This window comes from Sapajus apella, unplaced genomic scaffold, assembly GCF_009761245.1.
Source record: "Sapajus apella isolate SASKATOON/1434 unplaced genomic scaffold, GSC_monkey_1.0 scaffold37, whole genome shotgun sequence".
In the NCBI taxonomy this organism is placed as follows: Eukaryota; Metazoa; Chordata; class Mammalia; order Primates; family Cebidae; genus Sapajus; species Sapajus apella.
Window position 1 is genome coordinate 446,868 of NW_022436977.1, and position 26,241 is coordinate 473,108.

Sequence of the window (26,241 nt, forward strand, 5' to 3'; positions counted from 1 at the left end):
GTATATGTAATCACTTTTCATCCTAATATTCATCTGGCAAAGTAGGTTGGTTTGTTTGATGAGACAGGGTCTCTCTCTACCACCAAGGCTGGAGTGCAGTGGCACCATCATGGCTCACTCCACAGTGACCTCAGCCTCCCGGGATCAAGCGATCCTCACGCCTCAGCCTCCCAAGAAGCTGGAACTAAAGGCATGCACCACCATGCCTGGTTAATTTTTGTATTTTTTTTTTAGAGACAGGGTTTTGCCCTGTTTCCCAGGCTGGTCTGAAACTCCTGAGCTCAAGAGATCTGCCAGGTGTCAGCCTCCCAAAGTGCTGGGATTACAGGTGTGAGCCAACCCCTAAGTAGGTGTAAAAATCCCTATTTAACATAAGAAACTGTGGGACCATGAACAAAAGGCCACAAGTTTAAGAACTGGGGTAGCTGGAAGCCTCCCCACCCCCACCCCATCCCTTAGATTTGAGCTCAATATACCAAACCAACTGGGCAGGGAGGACTAACGTAATGTTAGCTGGCAGGCTGGTGTAAGTTTGCAGCAGAATTTTCATTGATTTATGAGAAAATGGGGAAAAATAAGGACACAAAATAAACTTTTTTGTTTGTTTGTCTGACGAAATGGAGTTTCACTCTTGTAGCCCAGCTGGAGTGCAATGGCACCATCTATGCTTACTGCAACCTTTGCCTCTTGGATTCAAGTAATTCTCCTACCTCTGCTTTTGGAGTAGCTGGGATTACAGGTGCACATCACCATGCCCAGCTAATTTTATATTTTTAGTAGAGACAGGGTATCACCATGTTGGCCAGGCTGGCCTGAAAGTAAACTTTTCAATATACCTAAATGATTCCATTTAAAGATACTTTATTCTGGCTGGGTGCAGTGGCTCATGCCTGTAATCCTAGCACTTCAGGGGGCCGAGGCAAGCAAATCATGAGGTCAAGAGCTCAAGACCATCCTGGCCAACATGGTGAAACCCTGTCTCTACTACAAATACAAAAATTAGCTGGGCGTGGTAGTGCACACCTGTAGTCCCAGCTACTCAGGACACTGAGGCAGAAGAATCACTGAATCCAATGAGATGGAGGTTTCAGTGAGCCAAAACTGATCGTCCCACTGCACTCCAGCCTGGCGAAAGAGCAAGACTCCATCTCAAAAAAATAAAAAATAAAATGTATTCTGATTCTGTTCTTTCCAATTGTTTGAGTGAAAATATCCTTTTGTTAAATGAAATGATGGTGATAGGAGACAGTGGTGTGATATTTTTATTGGCTGTACCTGGTAGAAATTTAAAAATCAGGCCAGGCACGGTGGCTCACGAGGTCAACAGATTGAAACCATACTGGCCAACATGGTGAAACCCAGTCTCTACTAAAAATACAAAAATTAGCTGGGCGTGGTGGCACTTACCTGTAATCCAAGCTACTCAGGAAGCTGACACAGGAGAATCACTTGAACCCAGGAGGCAGAGCCTGCAGTGAGCTGAGATCACACCACTGCACTCCAGCTTGCCAAAAGAGCAAGACTCTGTCTCAAAAAAAAAAAAAAAGAAAGAAAGAAATCAGCATTTCTATTGTAGCCTCCTTATTTTGGGAAAATATTTCTTTAGAAATCCAAAAGTCTGGCCCTTTACATCATGATGGCCCCAAAATAATAGGGGACTTTACACACAGATAACACATGCCCCTCAAGATTCTCTCTTTAACCTCTACCTTATTCTGTTTGGATTAGGACATTTGGGAATTGTGAAATGAGAATCAAGATGAGTATAAGCAATCCAAAACCATGTGCTGACACTGGATCCTGGAGGAGGACTTTCTTCAGAGTCTTTTTCATCTGTTAACTTTTCTCTAGGCTCTAACTTTTTTTTTTTTTTTTTTGAGACAGAGTTTCATTCTTGTTGACCAGGCTGGAGTGCGGTGGTGCGATCTTGGCTCACCGCAACCTCCATCTCCCAGGTTCAAGCAATTCTGCCTCAGCCTCCTGAGTAGCTGGGATTACAGGCATGCACCACCATGCCCACTGACCTAATTTTGTATTTTTAGTAGAAACTGGGTTTCTCCAAGTTGGTCAGGCTGGTCTAGAACTCCCAGCCTCAGGTGACCTACTGCCTCGGCCTCCCAAAGTGCTGGTATTACAGGCATGAGCCACTGTGCCCGGCCTGTTACTTGAGGTGTCCAATAGCAGCTTTCATTTAAAGTCTCTTTCAGCTAGACAAAATAAAAACTTTCAATGTTTTGTCTACCTACATCCAAAGGAAAATTAGTCTATATATGTATATATATGTGATTATATACGTATACGTATACGTACATATGTGACTTTGATCAGCCTGTTCATATTTTCAAAATAAGTTGACCTGTAAATTCATTTATTAAATGAGTAGCTTATAAACTACTTGATTTTTGCAAGTAGTTTATAAACAGGCTGATCAAACTGAACAAATTTCTTAAAATAATTTCACTGTATAGATAGCAAGTAAGTTATTTACTCTTCTTATTAGCATATCTTATTTTTACCTACCCTTTAACAAGCATCTAAGTTAAACTGTTTTATGTTCACAGCTACACACTGAAACACTTTCAGTCACAATATATTAAATTCACATTTAAAGCTATAAAGAGATCGTTACCTTTAGTCTTACATGTACTTATACATACTTTTAATATACTTCTTGATGTTTTATGACGCACAAACATGCAGCTCTTGCAGGATCTATAACTATGAGACTATTTAGAATGTATGCTTCTTAAATGGTTCAAAACTCTCTTTTTTAAAGAAAGTCAATTTTAAGAACTTAAGCATACAGTAAAGTACTCCTTCATGCCCCAATGTTAAAAGATCCATTTATTTTAGACTACTTGTTTCAAAAGAAAATCTAAAATTGATCATAATTCTGCTTAAATTCCATATTAACCTAGGATCAAAATTATTTTTAGTTCTTGTTTCTTAAATACTTGAAATGTGCTGCTGCATCATGTTTTCCTTATATATTTATTCATTCAACTAACTTCAGGTGGAAGGTACTTATGAGTTTAAAAGTCCTTTCCCAAAGTGGAAACAACAATTTTGCATAAAAGACACTCAATGTTTCTCAAAGGGTATCTGAGAGTCTAATCGGCCTACTAACTTGGTTCGGAATAACCACCAACAACAAATAGGAGTTTTTTGTCACATCTAGGTATTTTTCCTTGTAAACTAATACCTACATTTTAAATGCACTTTCAAAATGTTTCATTTGGCCATGTGATTATTATTTCCCCTGTAAAAAGCTACAGGATTTTAGTTTAAGAGCAAATTAGATAGAATATCTGGTCCATGAGAAGGCTAAGCAGAAAGATCAGCACCCTGAAATTTGTAACCAATAACAAGACAAACTCCAGTGCTACCTTGTTCATGTAATCAACAATATGTGAGTAGAAATAAATTAACTTGCCTAGGAAAATTTAATGCGTTAAAATAAAACAGACAAACCAATTACAACATTAAAAAAAAAACTAATATGATCAGTAACACAAACAAATCGCTCAAGTTTAGCAAAGTGTGTTTTTAATCTGTTGGAGGTATCCTATTATACTAATAAGCAACAACATTTAAGTCATGCCAATGCCTAAAACACCACCATCCACATAACATACTTGTCCTTTACTCCGATGAAGCTTAAACTAAGACCCAAACTCACACCATTTCCCCCTCCTGGCACACTGAAATATACGAGTGGAAATCAAAGAAATCAGATATGTCAAGTGCCGGTATCTTCTTCCACAGTAGGGTCAAATTCACGTTTGCCCGCAAATGTCATGGTCTCAAGAAGTCTGCAAATTCTTACTAGCGCTGGAGTACAAAGAGGCCTGACCACAGAAACACCCGTCCTAGCACCAGGAAGACCCTGAGTCGGCGCGGGCCCCAAGGCCTAGGCTGCAGCGATGGGGGAGCAAGAGGGGGCCGCTGGCCTCGCGGGTGCTGCGGACAGCATCCCACACCCCCGGCCCGCCTCCCGAGAACTAGGAAACCTGTTAGGCCGGCTGGGATCAACCCTCCTCTGACCCTCGCGCTCCAGCCCAGCGCGGCCCCCGCCCGTCCGACCGCACCCCACCGCCCCGGCCTCCCGACTGCATTGTCACCTCAACCCTCCCTGGCGACCTTGAGGCACCCCCCACCTTCGCCGCGCAGCCTGGGCTTGGGCTGCCCCTGGGACAGGAGCGCCCAGCCGCCGCCTCCCGCCCCGCCCGATGCCCCGCGGCTCGGTCCCCACCGACCCCAGGCCGGAGCTCCCACTTTGCGCTCCCCACCCCCAGCCCCCACCCTGGCCCAGTGCGGCCGCGCCCAGCCCACTCCCCAGCCAGCGACCTGGAGGCAAGGGCGGCAGAGCACTTCACCCAGGGCCCCAGGTTAAAGAGGGCCCGGTGCTCAGGGGTCCCCTCCTTCTCCCGCTCTGCCGCCGCCGCCGCTAACCCCACCACCGCCGTAGCCCCCCAATGGCTCGGTTGCTTGCTCCACGCCCGGCACCCACATGCCCACCGCCTAACAGACCCCTAAGGAGTGAGGAAGGAGGAGCAGGGGAAGGTGCGCGCAAGCGCCGAAGGAGGGGACGGGGCGCGCAACGGCAAGGGAGGCTGGATTGGCCAGCGGAGACTGAGGCTGCACATCCCAGCGAGCGTGAGGGGCGGGGCCCGGGATAGGGCGGGGCCTGGAAATAGTGTAAAGAGAAAAGAGAAAGTTTTTCTTTCAAAAACTCAGGCAGAACAACTAAGCCAAAATATGTTTAAAAAGGTTTAAAAAGAAAAACTATAAAGTAAAAGAGCAGGGAATTGTGGGAAGTAGAAAAGTTCCTGTGGTCCCAGCTCCACGGGAGGTTAAGTGGGAGGACTGCTTGAGCCCAGGAGTTCAAGGGTGCGGTGAGCTATGATTGCGCCACTGCACTCCAGCCTGGGTGACAGAGGGAGACCCTATTTGTAACAAAAACAGTTTGGGGCCAGATACAGCGGCTCATGCCTCTAATCCCAGCACTTTGGGAGGCCAAGGCAGGTGGATGACTTGCGGTCAGGAGGTTGAGACCAGCCTGACCACCAGGGTGAAACCCTGTCTCTACTAATTAGCTGGGCGTGGTGGCGCGTGCCTGTAATCCCAGCTGAAGGTTTGCACCACCAGGCTTGACTAATTTTCTTAAATTTCATATAGATGGTGTCTTGCTATATTGCCCAGGCTGATCTCAAACTCCTGGCCTTGGGTAGTGTTGGAAATAGATGCTCGGTACCGCAAAGAAAAATTAGCACTGAGACAAAGGCTCTTTCAGCAACAGAATTTTTTACTTCCTGGACTGCAGGAAGGGTACTCCTGGTAGCCATTGTGCCACGAGAGAACAATGAACAAAGGAGGAACCAGGTGAGCTGATCCCAGTTCGGTTCCATAACACAAGAAGCAGATGCCAAGGTGGAATTTGATGTGCAAGAAATTGACAGGGGAAAAAAATAAAATAAAAGCCTGTGAAGAATAAAGGAAAGCGGGAGCAAGAATAAGCATGGATGGGCCTAATGAGGTGGCTCACACCTGTAATCCCAGCACTTTGGGAGGCCAAGGCAGGCAGTTCACCTGAGATCCAGACTTTGAGACGAGCCTGGACAACATGGGGAAACCCCATCTCTACTAAAAATACACAAATTAGCCTGGTGTGGTTGTGGGTGCTTGTAATCCCAGCTACTTGGTAGGCTGAGGCAGGAGAATCACTTGAACTCAGTAGGGGGAGGTTGCAGTGACCTGAGATCACGCCACTGCACTCTAGCCTGGGTGACAGAATGAGTGAGACTCTGTCTTAAAAAAAAAATGATAAAAATTTTAAAAAATAAAAAGTTTTTTAAAAAGGCATGGATGGACATCGTGGCTCATGCCTATAATCCCAGCACTTTGAGAAGCCAAGGCAGGAGGATCACTTGAGGCCAGGAGTTCAAGACCAGCCTGGGCAACATGGCGAGACCCTGTCTCCACAAAAAAATAAAATTATTAGCTGGGTATAGTGGTATATATCTGTAGTCGTGGCTACTTGGGAGGCCAAGGTGGGAGGATTGCTTGAGCCCAGGAGGTAGAGGCCACAGTGAGCCATGATGCAGCCACTGCACTCCAAATCCTATCTAAAATAAAAATAAAAATAAAATAAAATAAACAAAACGAATATTCATGGAGAGCGTACTGATCACAATGCAGGTCTGACAACTGTTTGAAAGCTCTGCAGAGAGCCCAGAGCAGGCTGTCCACATAGGAGCTGTTTGTAAGGCAGGAATGGCCTGAATCTGGAATCCATGGCATGCAGAGCCTTTGGCTGGCACAGCCTGGAAAGAGCATGCCTCACCACTACCACCATGTGGTGGGCGCAAGTGTGTAGCAGATGGAGTGTCTTGGCCAGCCAGACCTCTTGAAGTAGGCTCTTTCTTTTTTTTGAGACCGTCTTACTCTCTCACCCAGGCTGGAGTGCAGTGGCACAATCTTGGCTCACTGCAACCTCTGCCTCCCAGGTTCAAGCAACTCTCCTGCCTCAGCCTCCCAAGTAGCTAGGACTACAGGCACGCACCACCACACTTGGCTAATTTTTGTATTTTTAGTAGAAGTGGGGTTTCACCGAGTTGGCCAGGCTTGTCTCAAACCTCTGATCTCAAATGATCCACCTGCCTCAGCCTCTCAAAGTGCTGGGATCATAGGCATGAGCCACCATACCTGCCCCAGTATATATATTTTGAATGAATGAAAGATTGGACACTCAAAAAATGTTAGCTCTTAGTATCTTTTCACAAACAATAGGCCCACAGCAAATATATTTTCCCAAATAAAAAGCAAGTCTTCACCACAGAGATTAATTATTTCACCACTCCAGAAAAATAAATGATGAAAACTTTTAAAAGAGTGTTTTGTAGACTGGGCATGGTAGCTCATGCCTGTAATCCCAGTACTTTGGGAGGCCAAGGCAGGCAGATCACCTGGGGACAGGAGTTCGAGACTAGCCTGACTAACATAGAGAAACCCTGTCTCTATGAAAAATGCAAAAGTAGCCAGGTGTGGTGGTGCATGCCTGTAATCTCAGCTACTCAAGGGGCTGAGGCAGGAAAATTGCTTGAACCTGGGAGGCAGGGTTTTCAGTGAGCAGAGATTGTGCCGCTGCACTCCAGCCTGGGTAGCAAGAGGTGAAACTCCATCTTAAAAAAAAAAAGTGTTTTGCAGTGGAGCACAGTGGTTCATGCCTATAATTCCAGTGCTTTGTGAGGCCAGTGTGGGAGGATTGCTTGAGGCCAGGAGTTACAAACCAACCTGGGCAACATAGCAAGACCCTATCTCTACAAAAAATAAAAATGCAAAATGAGCCAGGCATGGTGGTGCATGACTGTAATCCCAGCTACTCAGTAAAGCTGAGGCAGCAGAATCGCTTGAACCCATGAGGCAGAGGTTTGAGCAAGCCAAGATCAAGCCATTTTACTCCAGTCTGGACAGTAAGATGAAACTTCATCACAAAAAAAAAAAAAAAAAAAAAAAAAAAAAAAAAAAAAAAAAAAAAAAATTAGCCAGGCATGGTGGTATGTAACTGTAGTCCCAGCTATTCAGCAGGCTGAGGTAAGGATTGCTTGAGCCCAGGAAGTCAAGGCTACAGTGAGCCATGATCACACCACTGCACTCCAGCCTGGGTAACAGAGTGAGACCCTGTCTCAAAAATAATAATAAAATAAAAGTTGTTTTTTTCTTCTTTTTGAGACAGAGCCTTGCTCTGTCACCTAGGCTAGAGTGCAGTGACATAATCTCGGCTCACTGCAACCTCTGCCTCCTGGGTTCAACTGATTCTTCTGCCTCAGTCTCCTAAATAGCTGGGATTACAGGTGTGCAACAGCAAGCTTGGCCAATTTTTGTATTTTTAATGGAAACAAGGTTTCACCCTGTTGGCCAGGCTGGTCTCAAACTCCTGACCTCAAGTGATCTGCCTGCCTCAGCCTCCCAAAGTGCTGGGATTACAGGCATGAGCCACCATAGTCAGCCAAAAGTTCATTTTTTTTCTCCCCCGAGATGGAGTCTCACTCTGTCATTCAGGCTGGAATGCAATGTTGCCATCTCAGCTCACTGTAACCTCTGCCTCCCGGGTTCAAGCGATTCTCCTGCTTCAGCCCCATAAGCAGCTGGGATTACAGGTGCATGTCACCACAGGCTGGCTAATTTTTGTATTTTTAGTAGAGAAAAGGTTTTGTCATATTGTCAGGCTGCTCTCAAACTCCCAACCTCAGTTGATTCACCTGCCTTGGCCTCCCAAAATGTAGGGATTACAGGTGTGAGCCACTCCACCCGGCCAGTTGAATTTTTTAAATAAATAAAACCGAGAAAATGTTTGATCTATTTAGCAGATACAGGTGAAGGTTTTCTTATTGTGGAGCACTGAGGTCTGGGCTTTGAGTGTAGCCATGACCAAATAGTGAACATTGTACTCAATAGGAGAATATTCACCCCTCACCCTCTTCCCATCTTTTGGAGTCTTCAGTGTCTATTTTTCCTCCTGTGTACCTATTGTTTAACTCCCACACAGGAGAACCATCAGTATTTGACTTTGTTTCTGAGTTATTTCACTGAGGATATGTCCTCCAGTTCTATCCACACTGCTGGAAAAGGCATTATTTCATTCTTTTTGTGGCTGAGTCACGTTCCACAGTGTATATGTACCACATTTTCTTTATCCAGTCATCTGTTGATGGATACTTAGGTTGATCCCATATCTTTGCTACTATGAATAGTGCTGTGATAAACATATGAGTACAGGTACTTTTATATATATTGATTTATTTCCCTTTGGGTAGATACCCAGTAGTGAGATTGCTAGTTGAATGGCAGTTCTATTTTTAGTTCTGTGAGGTCTCTGTACTGTTTTCCATAATGATTGTACTAATTTACATTCCCACCAACAGTGTATAAGCATTCTGTTTTCTCTGCATCCTTGCCAGTATCTGTTGTTTTCTGGCTTTTAATTTTTACAGAGATGGGGGGGTCTCATTATGTTGCCCAGGCTGGTCTCAAAGTCCTGACCTAAGTTATTCACCCACCTCGGCCTCCCAAAGTACAGGGTTACAGGCACCAACCACTACATCTGGCTGTTTTCTGACTTTTTATTAATAGGATGTGCTGGATGCAGTGGCTCATGGCTATAATCCCAGCACTTTGTGGGGCCTAGGTGGGCAGATCACCTGAGGTCAGGAGTTTGAGACCAGTGTGGCCAAGATGGTGAAACTCCATCAATACTAAAAGTACAAAATTTAGCTGAGCGTGGTGGCACACACCTGTAATCCCAGCTACTCGGGAGGCTGAGGCAGAAGAATTGCTTGAACCCGGGAGGTGGAAGTTGCAGCGAGTCAAGATTGTACCACTGCACTCCAGCCTGGGTGACAGAGCAAGACTCCCTCTTTTTTTTTTTTTTTTTTTTTTTGAGGCCGATTTTTGCTCTTGTTGCCCAGGCTGGAGTGCAGTGCCACGATCTCAGCTCACCAAAACCTCTGTCTCCCAGGTTCAAGTGATTCTCCTGCCTCAGCCTCCTGAGCAGCTGGGATTACAGGCATGCACCATCAAGCTAGGCTAATTTTGTATTTTTAGTAGAGATAGAGTTTCTCCATGTTGGTCAGGCTGGTCTTGAACTCCCGACCTCTGGTGATCTGCCTGCCATGGCCTCCCAAAGTGCTGAGATTACAGGTGTGAGCTACTGCACTCAGCCCCAAGACTCCCTCTTAATAATAATAATAACAATAATAATAGCATGTGCTTCTTCAAACATAACCTTAACGTTGCTCCATGATAAGGTCAGGTCTGTGTTCCTTCCGTTTGAATTTGAGAAGGTCTGTGACTGGCAGAAGTGATTCAATGTATATCATAAAAGGTGACATCATTTGTTCATAGTCTTCCTGGGATGCTTGCCCTTTCACTCAGTCACCATGCTGTGTGGAAGCCCAGATCACAGGGAGAAGCCACATTTTGATCTTCCAATCAACAGTCCCAGCACAGATTTCAGATGACAATCAACATCAGTTGCCAGATATGAGACTGAAGAAGGCTTTGCGATGACTCCAGCCCCAGCCACTGAAACAGCATGAGAGACCCCGAGTGAAAATCACCTACCTCAACCCAGTCAACTCCCAGACCATGCCAGATTGTTATTTAAAGCACCCAAAGTTTTGGGGTTATATATTATGCAGTAAGAGTAACTTCAATATCTTCCTTTCCTTCTAGCTTTCGAATCGCTTACTCACCAAACCTAGTCTCTCTTGGAAGACCTTCTCCGCCTTAATCAACATTTTCCCCGTAGACCCAGCAATAGGTAGGTTGGGTTTTCTTCCTACTCTTCATGGCCACTCAGAAACAATTTCTTCTTCTATTTCCTCTTCTTTCTTCTTCTTCTTCTTCTTTTTTTGTGACGGAGTCTCACTCTGTCGCCCAGACTGTAGTGCAGTAGCGCAATCTCAGCTCACTGCAACCTCCACCTCATGGGTTCAAGTGATTCTCCTGCCTCAGCCTCCTGAGTAGCTGGGATTATAGGTGCCTGCCACCCATGCCCAGCTAATTTTTGTAATTTTAGTAGAGACAGGGTTTTACCATCTTGGTCCAGCTAGTCTTGAACTTCTGACCTCAGGAGATCCACCCGCCTCAGCCTCCCAAAGTGCTAGGATTACAGGCATGAGCCACTGTGTTCAGCCAGATTCTTCTATTTATTCTATTTCTTCTTTCTCCTCTTCCTTCTCCTTCTTCTACTTCTTCCTCTTCCTCCTCTTCTTCTTCCTCCTCTTCCTCCTCCTTCTGCTTCTTCTCCTTCTTTTTCTTCCTCTTCCTCCTCGTCCTCCTCTTTGACAGGGTCTCACCTCCACATGCTCATGCGATTCTCCCACCTCAGCTCCCTGAGTAGCTGAGACCACAGGCACATGCCACCATACCTGATTGATTTCTTTTTTTTTTTTTTTTTTTGGATGGAGTTTCGCCCTGTTGCCCAGTCAGGAGTAAAATGGCACAACCTTGGCTCACTGCAACCTCCACCTCCTGGGTTCAAGCAATTCTCCTGACTCAGCCTCCAGAGTAGCTGGGATTACAGATGCATGCCACCATGCCTGGCTAATTTTTTGTATTTTTAGTAGAGATGGGGTTTCACCATGTTGGTCAGTGTGCATGTCCTCTGCTCAAACTAAAACATATAATAAATAACTCCCACCAAGATGCTAACTTCCTGATGGGTCTGCATGTTAAAAGCAGTTGTCTTCAAATCTAACTCCTATGAATGTTTATATTTCTGTTTATTCTAAAACTCCCTAATTAGAGACTTTCCAGTATCTTACAATTCCTCAACAAGTCATAGGGAGCCCAGGAATAAATTATTCAAAAATAATTAGCAAAAAGCCTTACCCTGTTTTATTTATTTAATTGGTGATATTTTCCAATATAATAAGTTTCGCTGATATAGAAATTTTTAGAACAGGCCTCTTTGGGTTAAGAACAATGCTCTTTCTTTCTAGTTGCTCTAGAGAAGAGGAAGAAGAAAAAAGAACAAAACCCATTTTAGGAAACTTTTAGGCATGAGTATAACACAGCACAATGAAAACTTTCTCTGTTATATAAAAAATATATTTTGGCCAGGTGCGGTGGCTCATGCCTGTAATCCGAGCATTTTGGGAGGCCAAGGTGGGCAGATCACCTGAGGTCAGGATTTCAAGACCAGTTTGGCCAACATGGTGAAACCCTGACTCTACTAAAAATTCAAAAATTAGCCAGGAGTCGTGATGCCCACCTGTAATCGCAGCTACTCAGGAGACTGAGGCAGGAGAATTGCTTGAACCTAGGAAGCAGAGGTCGCAGTGAGCTGAGATTGTGCCACTACACTCCAGCCTGGGAAATGGAGTGAGACTCCATCTCAAATAAGAAATAAAAGAAATATATTTCACAAAAGTGCATTTAATACAGGCAAATTTTGAGCATCAGAGAAATTGGTCTGGAGTCCAGAGATGAAGTGTTGCATTGGTTACAAGAATGGTTCAGGACGCCAGCTTTACCGCATTAATAGTGGCCCATGCTTAGCAAGGTACTTAACCCCCCTTTGCCTCAATATCTTCTATATAAAACAGGGATGGTAGTAGTACTGTGGTCCATGCCTCAGAGGGTTTGACGAGGATCAAGTGGTGGGCGCATAGTTAGTGCTCAATAAATGCTATAGCTATTATCTTTATTCTTGTCTCTATGAGTGAAAGAAAAATCCAACACTGGATCAGATTAAATTCTTCCAGAAGCAATGGCTCAAAATAAACTGCCATTCAAAACCTAAAATCATCATATTGGGTTAAAGCTATCCAAAATTTAACTGATCTATATTCCAGTAATTTCACAAAATAGATAAATGTGTGTAGTTACTTAGAAGAACATTTAACAACTGCATTTAAATGTAGATTCTTGACCAGGCACAGTGGCTCACACCTCTAATACCAGAACTTTGGGAGGCTGAGGCAGGTGGATCACCTGAGGTCAGGAGTTCAAGACCAACATGGTGAAACCTGTCTCTACTAAAAATACAAAAATTAGCTAGGCATGGTGACAGGCACCCTGTAATCACAGCTACTCAGAAGGCTGAGGCCAGAGAATTGCTTGAACCCAAGAAGTGGAGGTTACAGTGAGCCGAGATCATACCACTGCACTCCAGCCTGGGCAACAGAGTGAGACTCCATCACAAAAAAAGCAGAAAAAACAGAAAATAAATAAATAAATAATAAATAAATGTAGATTCTTGGGCTTTGTTTCATATATGATTCCCACCAGCAGAGAGACCTAAGAATGTGCTTTTTTTTTTAGACAAAGTCTTGCTCTGTCACCAGACTATAGTGCAGTGGTGCGATCTCAGCTCACTGCAATCTCTGCCACCTGGGTTCAAGCAATTCTCCTACCTCAGCCTCCTGAGTAGCTGGGACTACAGGCGTGCTCCACCACACCCAGCTAACTTTTTTTTGTATTTTTAGTAGAGACAGAGTTTTACCATGTTGGCCAGGGTGGTCTCAATAACCTGACCTCATGATCCACCTGCCTCAGCCTCCCAAAGTGCTGGGATTACAGGTGTGAGCCACCAAGCCCAGCCAAGAGTGTGTATTTTTATCAAGCCCTCTAGTGACCTTTATGATCAGGCAAACTCAGGTAATCACAACTGAATTGTAACCCCTTCAATCACATTGATTGAAGGGTTGGTGAGTGCATATTTTCCAGGTTTAAATGATAGTGGACATAGAGCAGCTGTTCTGAATTTTTTTTTTTCTCCTTTTTTCAGTTTTTTTTTTTTTTTTTTGAGGTGGAGTCTCACTCTGTGCCCAGGCTGGAGTGCAATGGTGCAATCTCGGCTCACTGCAACCTTCGCCTCCTGGGTCCCAGTTCAAGCAATTCTCCTACCTCAGCCTCCCACATAGCTGGGATTACAGGCATGAGCCACCATGCCCAGCTAATTTTTGTATTTTTTTTTTTTTTAGTAGAGATGGGGTTTCACCATGTTGGCCAGGCTGGTCTTGAACTCCTGACCTCATGATCCGCCCACCTAGGCCTCCCAAAGTGCTGCGATTACAGATGTGAGCCACCACTCTAGGCCTGTTCTCAAATTTTAATGTGCTTAAAAAACACCAGGAAAGTTGTTAAAAATTAGATAACCAGAGATTTAGACACTTAGAGATTTAGAGTCAAAGTGCTGGGAAACACTCAAAAATCTGCAATTTAAACCAGTTTCTTCTCTCCAGGGTGAATCATTCAAAGGCACTTGTCTTCATCCATTCTGTGCTGCTGTGACAGGTAATTTATAATGAACAGAGATTTATTTGGCTTAGCATTCTGGAGGTTGGGAAGTCCAAGTACAGTGGCTACATCTGGTGAGGGCTTTCTTGCTCTGTCAAACAATGGCAGAAAGTATCACATGGTGACAGAGAGCAGGAAGGGGGCTAAACTCATCCTTCATAAGGAACCCACTTGTGTGATAATGAACCAACCCCACTCCCACAATAACTGCATTAATGCATTAAGTCAGAGTCTTCGTGACCTAATCACCCCTTCAAGGTCCCACCTCTCCATATTGTTGTATTGGGGATTAGGTTTCCAACACATGAGCTTTGGGGGATACATTCAAACCATAGCATTCTGCCCCTGACTACCCAAATTCATGTTCTCACATGCAAAATACATTAATTCCATCCCAATAGCTCCAAAAGTCTTAACTTGTTTCAGGGCCAAATCAAAAGTTTACAGTTCAGAGTCTCATCTAAATCAGATATGGGTAAGACCCATGTCACAATTCATCCTAAGGCAAATTTTCCTCCAGCTGTGAGCCTGTGAAATAATGAAAATAAAGTGATGTGCCTCCAAAATACAATGGTAAGACAGATATGGGGTAGATACTTCCTTTCTTTTTTTCTTTGAGACACTGTTTCACTCTTGTTGCCCAGGTTGGAGTTCAATGGCACAATCTCGGTTCACTGCAACCTCGACCTCCTGGGTTGAAGCGATTCTCCTGCTTCAAGCTCCCGAGGAGCTAGGATTACAGGTGCCTGCCACCACACCTGGCTAATTTTTTGTATTTTTAGTAGAGATGGGGTTTCACCATGTTGGCCAGGCTGGTCTCGAACTCCTGACCTCAGGGGATCCACCCACCTCGGCCTCCCAAAGTGCTGTAGTTACGAGCATGAGCCACCATTCCCAGCAGACATTTTCATTTCAAAAAGGTGAAGTTGGCCAAAAGAAAGAAGAAGTCCAAAGTAAGTCCAAAACCCAGCAAGGCAGACAAATTAAATCTTAAGACTCCAGAATAATCTTTTATTTCCTGTGCTGCACCTGGACACATTGGGAAGGTTGAGTCCCCAAAGCCTAGGGCAGCCCTGCCCCTCTAGAGCTAGCAGTATAGGGTTACTATGCTGCTGTGCCTGCTGGGCTCCGTTCACAAAGAAGCTCTCATGCGCTGAAATATTGTGCCTTCAGCTCTCCCAGGCTGGAGTTGCACATTGTTAACTCTACAGTTCAGCCAGTCACAGTGGCTCATGTCTGTAATACCAGCACTTTGGGAAGCCAAGGCAGGTGGATCACCTGAGGTCAGGTGTTAGAGACCAGCCTTGCCAACATGGTGAAACACTGTCTCTACTAAAAATACAAAAATTAGCCAGGCCTGGTAGCACATGCCTGTAATCCTAGCTATTCGGGAGTCTGAGGCAGAATAATCACTTGAACCTGGGAAGCAGAGGTTGCAGTGAGCAGAGATCATGCCACTGCACTCCAGCCTGGGAGACAGAGTGAGACTCCATCTCAAAAAAAGTAAAAAAATAAAAAAATAAAAGCTAGATTAGGGTTATACTTTTTGGGGTTTTGAAATGCCATGTCAATTGTCTGGTAATCAATTTCTCATTTTATTACAAGTGATTATGACTTTTTTCAGAAGAGAAACGATATGATAAATCTGATGCTTAAAGATATTTATCAGATGCTAGTATGTGTAGCAACTAAAGAAACGAAAGAATAAAAGAGATGCAAACTGGTACATGCCTGTAATCCCAGCTACTTGGGAGGCTGAGGCAGGAGAATCGCTTGAACCCAGAGGTGGAGGTTGCAGTGAGCTGAGATCATGCCACTGCACTGCAGCCTGTGTGACAGAGTGAGACTCCATCTAAAACAAAAAATAATCAATTAAATAAATAAAAATAAATAAATGAATAATTTTCATTTGCAATTCTCAGTTTGCAAGAAGAGTGAACTGTGGCCTGGTGACTGGCACACACATTTTAGAGTTCACAGTGTGTCCTCTCGGAAACTGTTTTAGCCAAAATAGTGTCATCATTTCTGGCCACTCACTTTATTCAAAAGACTTGACTCAAAATGACTATTTATGGAAATCACCTTCAACTCTAGACTCAAAGACAAAAACATTGTAGTTCTAAAGATATTCAAAAGAAGGTAATTAAGGTTATTAAAAAGCAACGAAGGGCCAGATACCATGTCTCACACTTGTAATCACAGCACTTTGGGAGGCTGAGGTAGAAGGATCACTTCAGGCCAGGAGTTTGAGACCGGCCTGGGCAACATAGTGAGACCCTGTCTCTATGAAATAATTTTTAAAATTAGCTGGGCATCGTGGTGTGTGCCTGTTGTCCCAGCTACTCCAGAGGTTGGAATTGAAGGATGACTTGAGGCCAGGATTTGAGGCTGCAGTGATCCAGGGTTGTACCACTGTATTCCAGCCTGGGTGACAGGAAGAGATTTCATCTCTTAAAAAAAATAAAGGAAGCAAGGAAGAGCTTCTCCTCCAAATACTCCCACATCATTTGGGGCAATTACAAGATTCCAGAAAACATGGAAAAGTTACCTTGAGTATCTTTTTGGATGTATGCTTATGAAAAAACAAATCTCTTTAATTAACTTATAGAAAGACGAAGAGGAAAGGATCCTAGGGGACATATGGTCTTACTTCCCTATTTTATTTTATTTAGAAAATTGGGTACCAAAGAAAGGAAGTAACTCACCAGGTAGAAAGAGAAGAGTGTCTCTTACCACAGGGGGTCTTCTCATTGGAAAACTGGCAAAACTTGTTCCCTGCCCGAATTCTCCAAGATCTTAGCCCAACATAGAATAGAAATGTCTCCACTTCAAAGGACAACCGGTTTGTCCTTTGCCTTTTACATCCCTTTCAGCAAGCAGTGTTTCTCAACTTTGTGTTTGTGCAAACTCTTGAGCAGCATAAACTCCTGAGCTAAGAGACACTCCACTCTGTTTGCAATTGAGGGCAAAGGCTGGGATCCTTGGGCACAGCTCCAAACTCCTTTTCCAGAAGTCTGGGGTGGCAGAAAAAAAAAGCATTAATTAATTGATTTATTAATTTATTTATTTTCAGACACAGTCTCACTCTGTCATTTAGGCTGAAATGCAATTACGCCATCTTGGCTCACTGCAACCTCCACCTCTTGAGTACAAGCTATTCTCCTGTGTCAGTCTCTCAAGTAGCTGGGATTACAGGCATGCGCTTGAGGTTAGAAGTTCAAGACCAGCCTGGCCAACATGGTGAAACCCCATCTCTACTAAAAATACAAAAATTAACCAGGCATAGTGGCTGGCGCCTGTAATCCCAGGAACTCGGGGGAGCCTGAGGCATGAGAATTGCTTGAACCCAGGAGGCAGAGGTTGCAGTGAGCTGAGATAGCCCCACTGCACTCCAACCTAGGGGAAAGAGCAACACTCTGTCTTCAGGGGGAAAAAAAAAAAAAAAAAGGAGAATTGGAAAGTTGTATCTAGAGGCATTCAATGAAATTTGATGTTAAGAGACAAGGAAGGTCCTCTTTCTGCCATCTTTCCATGCTGCCACAATGGTGTGCCTGAACCTCCTGACTGATGCTCTCAAGAGCATCAACAATGCCAAAAAGAGAGGCAAACGCCAGGTGCTTGTTAGGCCTTGCTCCAAAGTCATCACCCAGGTTCTCACTGTGATGATGAAGCATGGTTACATTGGTGAAGTTGAAATCATTGACGATCACAGAGCTGGGAAAATTGTTTCAAACCTCATAGGCGGGCAAAACAAGCGTGCCGTGATCAGCCCCAGATTTGATGTGCAACTCAAAGATCTAGATAAATGGCAGAATAATCTGCTTCTGTCCCACCAGTTTGGTTTCATTGTACTGACAACCTCAGCTGACATCATGGACCATGAAGAAGCAAGATGAAAACACACATGAGAGAAAACCCTGCAATTCTTTTTCTAGGGATGTAATTACATATATTTACAAATAAAATGCCTCATGGAAAAAAAAATTCCTCAAGGAAAGGGAAAAAATGGAGAATGAAAAAAAGCGACACTTCAAGAGTTTGGCTGGTGTTTTTATCAGAGATAGTGTTTCTTGGACTCTTCTCCATTAAAAAAGTGGCCAGGTATAGTGACTCATTCTTGTAATCCTGACACTTTGGGAAGCCAAGGCAGGAGGATCGCTTGAGGCCAGGAGTTCAAGACAAGCCCAGGCAGCATAGCAAAACTCTATTGCTCCAAAAATGATTTTTTTTTTTTTCAGATTAGCCAGGTGCAGTGCTACACAGCTGTAGTCCCAGCTACTTTGGGGCTCAGATGTGAGGATTGCTTGAGCCCAGAATGTGGAGGCGGCAGTCAGCCGAGATCTCACCACTGCATTCCAGCCTAAGTGACAGAGCAAGACCCTGTCTCTAAAAGAATTTTTAAAATTCCCCTTGGAATTAAGATTCATATATATTCCCTATGGTTTCCAGGATATCAAGAAAAAAAAAGAGGCAGAAAGAGAGAGAAGAAAAGGAAAAATTGAGCAAGAATGGAAGAAGGGCAGGGCACAGTGTCTCACACCTGTAATCCCAGCACTTTCAGAGACCGAGGGGGCAGATCACCTGAGGTCAGGAGTTTGAGACCTGCCTGGCCAACATGGCGAAACTCCATCTTTACTAAATTTGTAACTATCTTGAGGAGACATATGAGGAGAAACAGGTCATTGTCTCCAGCATCAAAGGAATGAACCAAGATGTTGAATTCTGAAGAGCCAACACTTTCCCAAGAAGCCTCCACAGTGTGACCTCACAGGACCTCCACCAGCACTGAGTGTCAGAATTAAGGCATCTGAGGGTGAGCCACATTCTTGCAGAGGCCCCACTCAGATGTGGCCTGGAGTGATCAAAAGATGATGTGGCAGCTCCTCACCAGATGTTCTGTTCCCACTCTTGCCCCTCCATGTCCTGCAACTTCGGCCTCCCAGGTTCAAGCAATTCTCTTGCCTCAGCCTTCCAAGTAGCTGAAATTACAGGCACCTGCCACCATGCTGGGCTAATTTTTGTATTTTTTAGTGGAGACAGGGCTTCACTATGTTGGCCAGGCTGTCCTCAAACTCCTGACCTCAGGTGATCCAACCGTCTTGGCCTCCCAAAGTCCTGGGATTACAGGTGAGAGCCACCATGCCTGGCCTTTTTTGTTTGTTGTTTGTTTGTTTGTTTGTTTTTAGAGGTAAGCTGTAGCTGTCACTCAGGCTGGAGTGCAGTGGTGAAATCATGGCTTACTGCAGCCTCTATCTCCTGGGGTCAAGTGATCCTCCCATTTCAGCCCCCTGAGGAGCTAGGACTACAGACATGTGCCACCACATGTGGTTAATTTTTTTTTTTTTTCAAAATAGAGTTTTACTGTTGTCCAGGCTGGAGTGCAATGGCTTGATCTTGGCTCACTAAAAACTCTGCCTCCTGGATTCAAGCAATTCTCCTGCCTTAGCTTCCCGAGTAGCTGGGATTACAGTCATTCACCACCACATCTGGCTATGTTTTATATTTTTAGTAGAGATGGAGTTTTACCATGTTGGCCAGGCTAGTCTCAAACTCCTGACCTCAGGTGATCCACCCACCTCAGCCTCCCAAAGTGCTGGGATTACTGGAGCAAGCCACTGCCCCTGGCATACCTGGCTAACTAAAAGTTATTTTTGCAGAGACAGGGGTCTCTGTATGTTGCCCAGGCTGGTATTAAACGCCTAGCCTAATGTGACTCCCCCCTTTAGCCTCCCAAAGTGCTGGGATTATGGGCATGAATCACCATGCCCAGCCTCACTTTTTTTTTTAATTAACTCAGTTTCAATTTCCCATTATAGAAATACCATCAAATAGAAAATGTCAATGTTAAGTAGGATTTCCATGAAAAGGTGGCAAATCACACAATCTCCCTTCCTTGATGTTTATTCATACCTTTTACCATTTTTTTTTTGAGGTGGAGTCTCCCTCTGTTGCCCAGGCTGGAGTGTAGTGGCACAATCTTGGCTCACTGCAACCTCTGGTTCACTGAAACCTCCACCTCCCAGGTTCAAGCAGTTCTCCTGCCTCAGTCTCCTGAGTAGCTGGGATTACAGGTTCGCACCACCACACCCAGCTAATTTTTGTATTTTTAGCAGAGACATGGTTTCACCATGTTGGCCAGGCTAGTCTCAAACTCCTGTACACACCTCGGCCTCCCAAGGCACTGAGATTACAGGCATGAGCCACCTCAACTGACTCCTTAATACTTATTCATTCTAATAACATTTATTGTGTGCCTACTATGTGCAATTACTAGATTAGGTTCTGAGAATGAACCAAGATGAGATTCCTACCATAGGGAGCTTCTGTTCTGATTCGGTGTGAGTTTGGGAGGAGAATATGCAGAGAAGCAATTCAATAAATAACAAGCTGATTTTTGAGTGTGATATCTGCCTTGAGAGAACCAGGCAGGATGAGGCAATGCAAAGGAGGATGATTCCCCCTTCACAGGTTGAGGGAGAATTTCTCTGCAGAGGTGATGTGTGAGTTGAGGTCTGAAACATTAGAAAAATCCAGCTGTGGCGGGAGGTGTGGGAAGTCCATTTTGGGGAGGGAAGAGCATGTGCAATGATCCTGAAGAGGGAAACCACTTGGCATTTACCGGAGCAAAAAGGAAGCCCAGATGTCTGATGCACACAAGAGGAAAAGAATAGAGGTAGCAGGCAGGATCAGATCATACTAGGATTTGTTTGTTTTTTAAAGAGACATGGTCTCACTCCATCACCCAGGCTGGAGTGCAGGGGGGCAATCATAGCTCACTGCAGCCTCAATCTCTCCTGGGTTCAAGGTGTTTTGTCATCTCAGCCTCTCAAGTAGCTGGGACTATAGGCATAAACCCCACCAGGCCTGGCTAATTTGTTTTTCATTGTTATTAGAGATGGGAGTTTTGCTGTGTTGACTAGGTAGGTCTCAAACTCCCAGACTCAAGTGATCCTCCCATCCTGACCCCAAAAAGCACTGGAATTACAGGTTTGTACAGTACATCTGGCCAAGATTGGGGTTTAAAAATGCTTTACTTTTAATTTTTGTGGGTACATAGTAGGTGTATATATTTGTGGGTACATGAGAGGCTCTGATACAGTCATGCAATATGTAATAATCACATCAGGGTAAATGGAATACCCCTCACCTTAAGCACTTATCCTTTCTTAGTTTTACAAACAATTCAATTATGCTATTTTCCTTCTTTCTTTTTTTTTTTTTAGACAGAGTGGAGTGCTGTCTCCTGGCTGGAGTGCAGTGGTGCAATCTCGGCTCACTGCAACATCCACCCCCACTCCAGGTTCAAGTAATTCTCCAGCCTCAGCCTCCTTAGTAGCTAGGACTACAGGCGCATGCCACCAAGCCCGGCTAATTTTTTTATTTTTAGTAAAGACAGTTTTTCATCATGTCAGGCTGGTCTCGAACTCCTGACCTCAGGTGATCCTCCTGCGTTGGCCTCCCAAAGTGCTGGGATTACAGGCATAAGCCACCATACCTGGCCTATTTTAGCTATTTTAAAATATACAATAAATTATAGTTTACCATTGTCATTCTGTTGTACTAAAAAGTACTACATCTTATTCATTCTAACTGTATTTTTGTACCCATTAATTATTTCTGTGCACCCCCTCCAGTCCTCTACCCTCCCCAGCCTCTGGAAACTATCATTATACTTTCTATTTCCATGAGTTCAATTGTTTTAATTTTCAGCACCCACAATGACTAGGAGCATGTAAAATTTGTCTTTCTGTGGCTGGCTTATTTTAGTAAACATAATGATCTCCAGTTCTACCCATGTTGTTGCAAATAACAGGATTCTATTCTTTTTCATGGCTGAATAATATTGTATTGTGTATATGTACCATATTTTCTTTGTCCATTGACCTGTTAATGGACACTTAGATTGCTTCCAAATCTTGGCTATTGTCAATAGTGTTGCAATAAATATAGAAATGTAGATATTTCTTTGATATACTGATTTTCTCTTTTGGGTATATACCCAGCAGTAGAATTACTGTGTCATAAAGTAGCACTCTTTTTAATTTTTTGAGGAAACTTCAAACCATTCTCCATAGTGGTTGCACTAATTTACATTCCCACAAATAGTGTACCAGTGTTTCCTTTTCTTTACATCCTCATTAGCCTTTGTTATTGCCTGACTTTTGGATATAAGCCATTTAAACTGGGGTGGGATGATAGCTCATTGTAGTTTTAATCTGCACTTCTCTGATGATCAGTGATGTTGAGCACCTTTTCATATACTCGTTTGCCATTTGTGTGTCTTCTTTTTAGAAATGTCTATTCTGATCTATTGCCCATTTAAATCAGATTATTAGAGCTTTTTTTCTATTGATTTTGTTTCCCCTGAGCTCCTTATATACTCAAGGGTTATTAATCCCTTGTCAGATAGATTCAGAATTGGGTTTTGTCTTTATTTTACACTCAATTCTAAACCATTAAATGCTGTCAAGTGGAGAAGTGGCATAATATTTATATTGGAAGATGACTCTGTATTTGCTACCTATTGCTGTGTAACATACCAGCTGGGCATGGTGGTTCATGCCTGTAATCCCAGCACTTTGGGAGGCCAAGGCAGGTGGATCACGAGGTCAGGAGTTAGAGACCAGCCTGGCCAACACAATCAAACCTCGTCTTTACTAAAAATACAAAAATTAGCCAGGTGTGGTAGCACACGCCTGTAATCCTAGCTACTCAGGAGGATGATACAGAAGAATCACTTGAACTCTGGAGGTGGAGGTTGCAGTGAGCTGAGATCAAGCCACTGCATTCCAGCCTAAGGGAAAGAGTGAGACTCCATCTCAGAAAACTAACACACACACACACACAAACACACACACACACACACCACCACCACCAACAACAACAACAACAAAAACCACCCCAAGGTATAAAGTTACAATGATGCTTATTAGTCTTCTCACAATTCTGGAGGCTGACTAAACTCACCTAGGCAGTTCTGGCTCAGGATGTGGTTGCCTTCAAAAAGTATGGAGTTGGAATAGTCTCGAAGGTTTCCTTGCTCCAATATCTCCTGGTTAATGTGGGCTGTCAGCCAGGGCCGCAGCTGGGGCTATCTGGTGGAACACCCACACATAACCTCCCTACATAGTCTGGGCTTTCTCACAAAATGGTGAATGGGTTCTAAGGGCACCCTTCCCAGGAAGGAGAGCTAAGTGGAAACAGTATCATCTTTTATGACCTAACTTTGGCAGGTCATGAGAAACACTTCCACTGTATTCTACTTACAGAAGCAGGGCACTAAGTTCATATTCAAGGGAAGAGATGACAAGTGTAAAAAAAATTTGCAGACAACTATTCACAATAGTGACGAATTGGAATCAACCTAAGTTTCCTTCCATCAATAGAAAAAATAAAGAAAATGTGGCAGCCAGGCACGGTGGTTCACACCTGTAATCCCAGCAATTTGGGAGACCGAGGCAGGAAGATCACCTGAGGTCAGGAGTTTGAGACCAGACTGACAAACATGGCGAAACCCCATCTCTACTAAAAATACAAAAATTAGCCGGGTGTGGTGGTGTACACCTGTAATCCCAGCTACTTTTAGAGGCTGAGGCAAGAGAATCACTTGAAATTGGGAGGCAAAGGTTGCGGTGAGCCGAGATTGTACCACTGAACTTCAGCCTGGGTGACACAGTAAGACTGTGTGTCTCAGAAAAAAAAAAAAAAATCAAAGTGAATCAGAGAATAAAAGAACTACGTTAAACAACTGAAAAAGTTTATGGAAATTAGAGATAGTAGTCTAACGCTGAGTTGTCAAGTGGTGACCCTGAGTTAGAGAACCTAAAAAAAAACCAGGGCTGGGCACGGGGGCTCACACCTATAATCCCAGTGCTTTAGGGGGCTAAGGTGGGAGGATAGCCTCCTCCATAAGGTGGGACTCATGGTCATTAATATGGTCCATGGTCATTAATAATGATACTTTGTCCTTCTTTCATGTTTGTGCTAAGGGTGCTTTCAAAAGCTGGAAGAAGCTTATCAATTTCTAGGTATGGAAAAATCTCTTTCACCATGTATATGTGGGAGTGTGTGTATGCTATGAAAATATATACACACATATATTCACATATAAATATACACACATATCTACATATATATTTATAGTATACTAATTAAAAGGTAAATTCTTAATGATCTATAAAAAGAGAATGGCAGGCCAGGTGTAGTGGCTCACACCTGTGATCCCAGCACAGCGGGAAGTTGACGGGAAAGGATCACTTGGGCCCAGGAGTTTGAAGCTGGCCCAGGAAACACAGTGAGACCCCATCTCTACAACAAATATAAAAATTAGATGGGCATGGCAGCTTATACCTAGGGTCCCAGCTACTCAGGAGGCTGAAGTGGGAGGATGACTTAAGCCAAGAAGGCAGAGGTTGCAGTGAGCTCAGATCACACCACTGTGTTTCAGCCTAAATGACAAAGCAGTAACTTGTCTCAAAAGAAAAAAAAAAAAAAAAAAGGAAAAATTGGTATCCCAGGAAGCTTTAAAGTATCTATATATTCACAAATGTATATAATCATAGTATATTAATCAAAAAGTAAATTCTTAATACTTCATGGCAAGCAAATGACAGCACATGGAGAGGCCCAGGCAAGGGGATTGCTTGTGTCCAAAGTTTAAGACCACCCTAAGCAACAGAGTGAGAACCAACCTCTCAAACCAAATCAGAAATTAGTCAGGGATTGTGGCATAAGCCTATAGTCTACACTACTCAAGATGCTGACTTGGGAAAACCAGTGGAGGCCAAAAGGGCTGCAGTGGAGCCATGATCACACGATGACACTCCAGCCTGGGAGGCAGAGCAAGACCCTAAGAAAAAAAAATTAACTGTAAAAAATATAAAAAAAGAAGACATGAAATGAGAAGCTACCATGTCCAGGGCAAAGACAAACAGCCCAAGCAGAGGCCCATTCCCCTCTGAAGCCCCAGAAGACAAGAAAAACCATGAGACACTAAATAAAAGAGACATCACTGTAAAAAGACACAGGCAGAAGTTACTACAAATCTGTCAAAAATACACTCTTAGGGTTAAAAGTGAGACAGGTGTTTAGCTAAGGCACACTGCTAAAAAGTGAACAAATGAGAGTCCAGGAAAGCTTTGGGCCTTTTGATGCTGTTGACGATCAAAGATCTATAGAGCTGAATCCAGAAGAGGCCACTGTGAGTCAAGTGCAGGACAGAAAAAACCACCATGAGGCAGGAGATGAGCCTGGAGTGTCCACTAAGAGGCAGAAGATAAGCCTGCAGAGGCCATGGTGAGGCACAAGCTGGTATAAGAAAGGCCACTATGAAAAAAAAAGCTGAATCTTGCGAGGCAGATGTGACACTGAGGATGGGGCTGAAGAGGCCACTGTGAGGCAAATGAAAGGCCTGCCAAAATGGCTGAAAAACAGGTAGTAACAAGGCCAGAAAAGGCCCATATAGGGAACAGCTGAGCTGAAGAGGATGTGGTCAGGCAGGAGCTGGGTCTGTCTGGGCCACCAGTAGGCCAAAGGAAGGCCTTGAAAGTCTGCCTTGAACAAAACTAAAGTCTACAGAGGGTTCTGGGAGCTGGGCAGGAGCAGGGACAAACATGGTTGCTGCAAAGCAAGAGTTGAGCCTGTAGACCCAGTGAGGAAGAAGAGCTGGGCTTGGGGAGGCCACCATAAGGGAGGCTGAGGCCAAGCCTGGAGAGGCCGGGAGGCAGGAGCTGGGCCGAAGGAGGCCACTGGGAGGCAGGAGCTGGCCCTGGAGGGGCCTGCATCAGGAAGATTTGTGCCCAGAGAGGCCACCGGGAGGGCAGAAGCTGGGTCTGGAGAGGCCGACTGCAAGGCCATTTGGGCCTGCTGTGGCCACCGGGAGGAGACTGGAGCTGGGTCAAAAGAAGTGATTTCAGGAAGTTTGGGGCCTTGGAGATGCTGTCAGAGGGCAGGAGCTGAGCCTGGAGAGGCCACCATGAGGCATGAGCTGGGTGGGCCTGGAGAGGTTGACTTGAGAAACTTTCAGACCTACGAAGGCCGCCAGGAGCTGGGCAGGAGTTGAGTCTACAGAGTTTCTTGTGAGGCAGGAGGTAGGCCTGTCGATGTAGCCAGTAGGTAGAGCAGGGCCCGAACTGGATGCCAGGAGGCAGCACCTGGGCCTGGAGAGGCCGCAAGAGGCATGAGCTGTGTCCATCCAGAGAGGCTTCCAAAAGGCTTTGAGAAGTAAAGTGTGGGTTCTGCAGAGGGTGTTCTCAAGCTAAAGCTGGGCCTTTACATGCCACTGAGAGATAGATGTTGGGCCTGGAGAGGTGAACTTAAGGACGGTTTGGGCCTATAGTGGTTGATAGCAAATGGGCTGGAGCTGGGCCAAAAGAGGTTTTTATGAGGCACCAGGTGTGCTGTATAGTCAGCTAAGACATACAGTTGGGTCACGAG

The 26,241-nt window shown here is 44.4% G+C and overlaps 1 long non-coding RNA gene across 1 annotated transcript; it reads right to left on the reverse strand.

Annotated features, from left to right (window-relative positions):
• Positions 1–730: 730 nt before the first annotated feature.
• On the reverse strand, positions 731–24,814 carry LOC116564232. The gene is made up of 3 exons (XR_004274806.1): positions 24,418–24,814; positions 21,232–21,233; positions 731–898 (listed from the first exon to the last, which is right to left on the reverse strand). It is a non-coding gene; the product is annotated as an uncharacterized LOC116564232 (long non-coding RNA).
• Between the last annotated feature and the right edge of the window lie 1,427 nt (positions 24,815–26,241).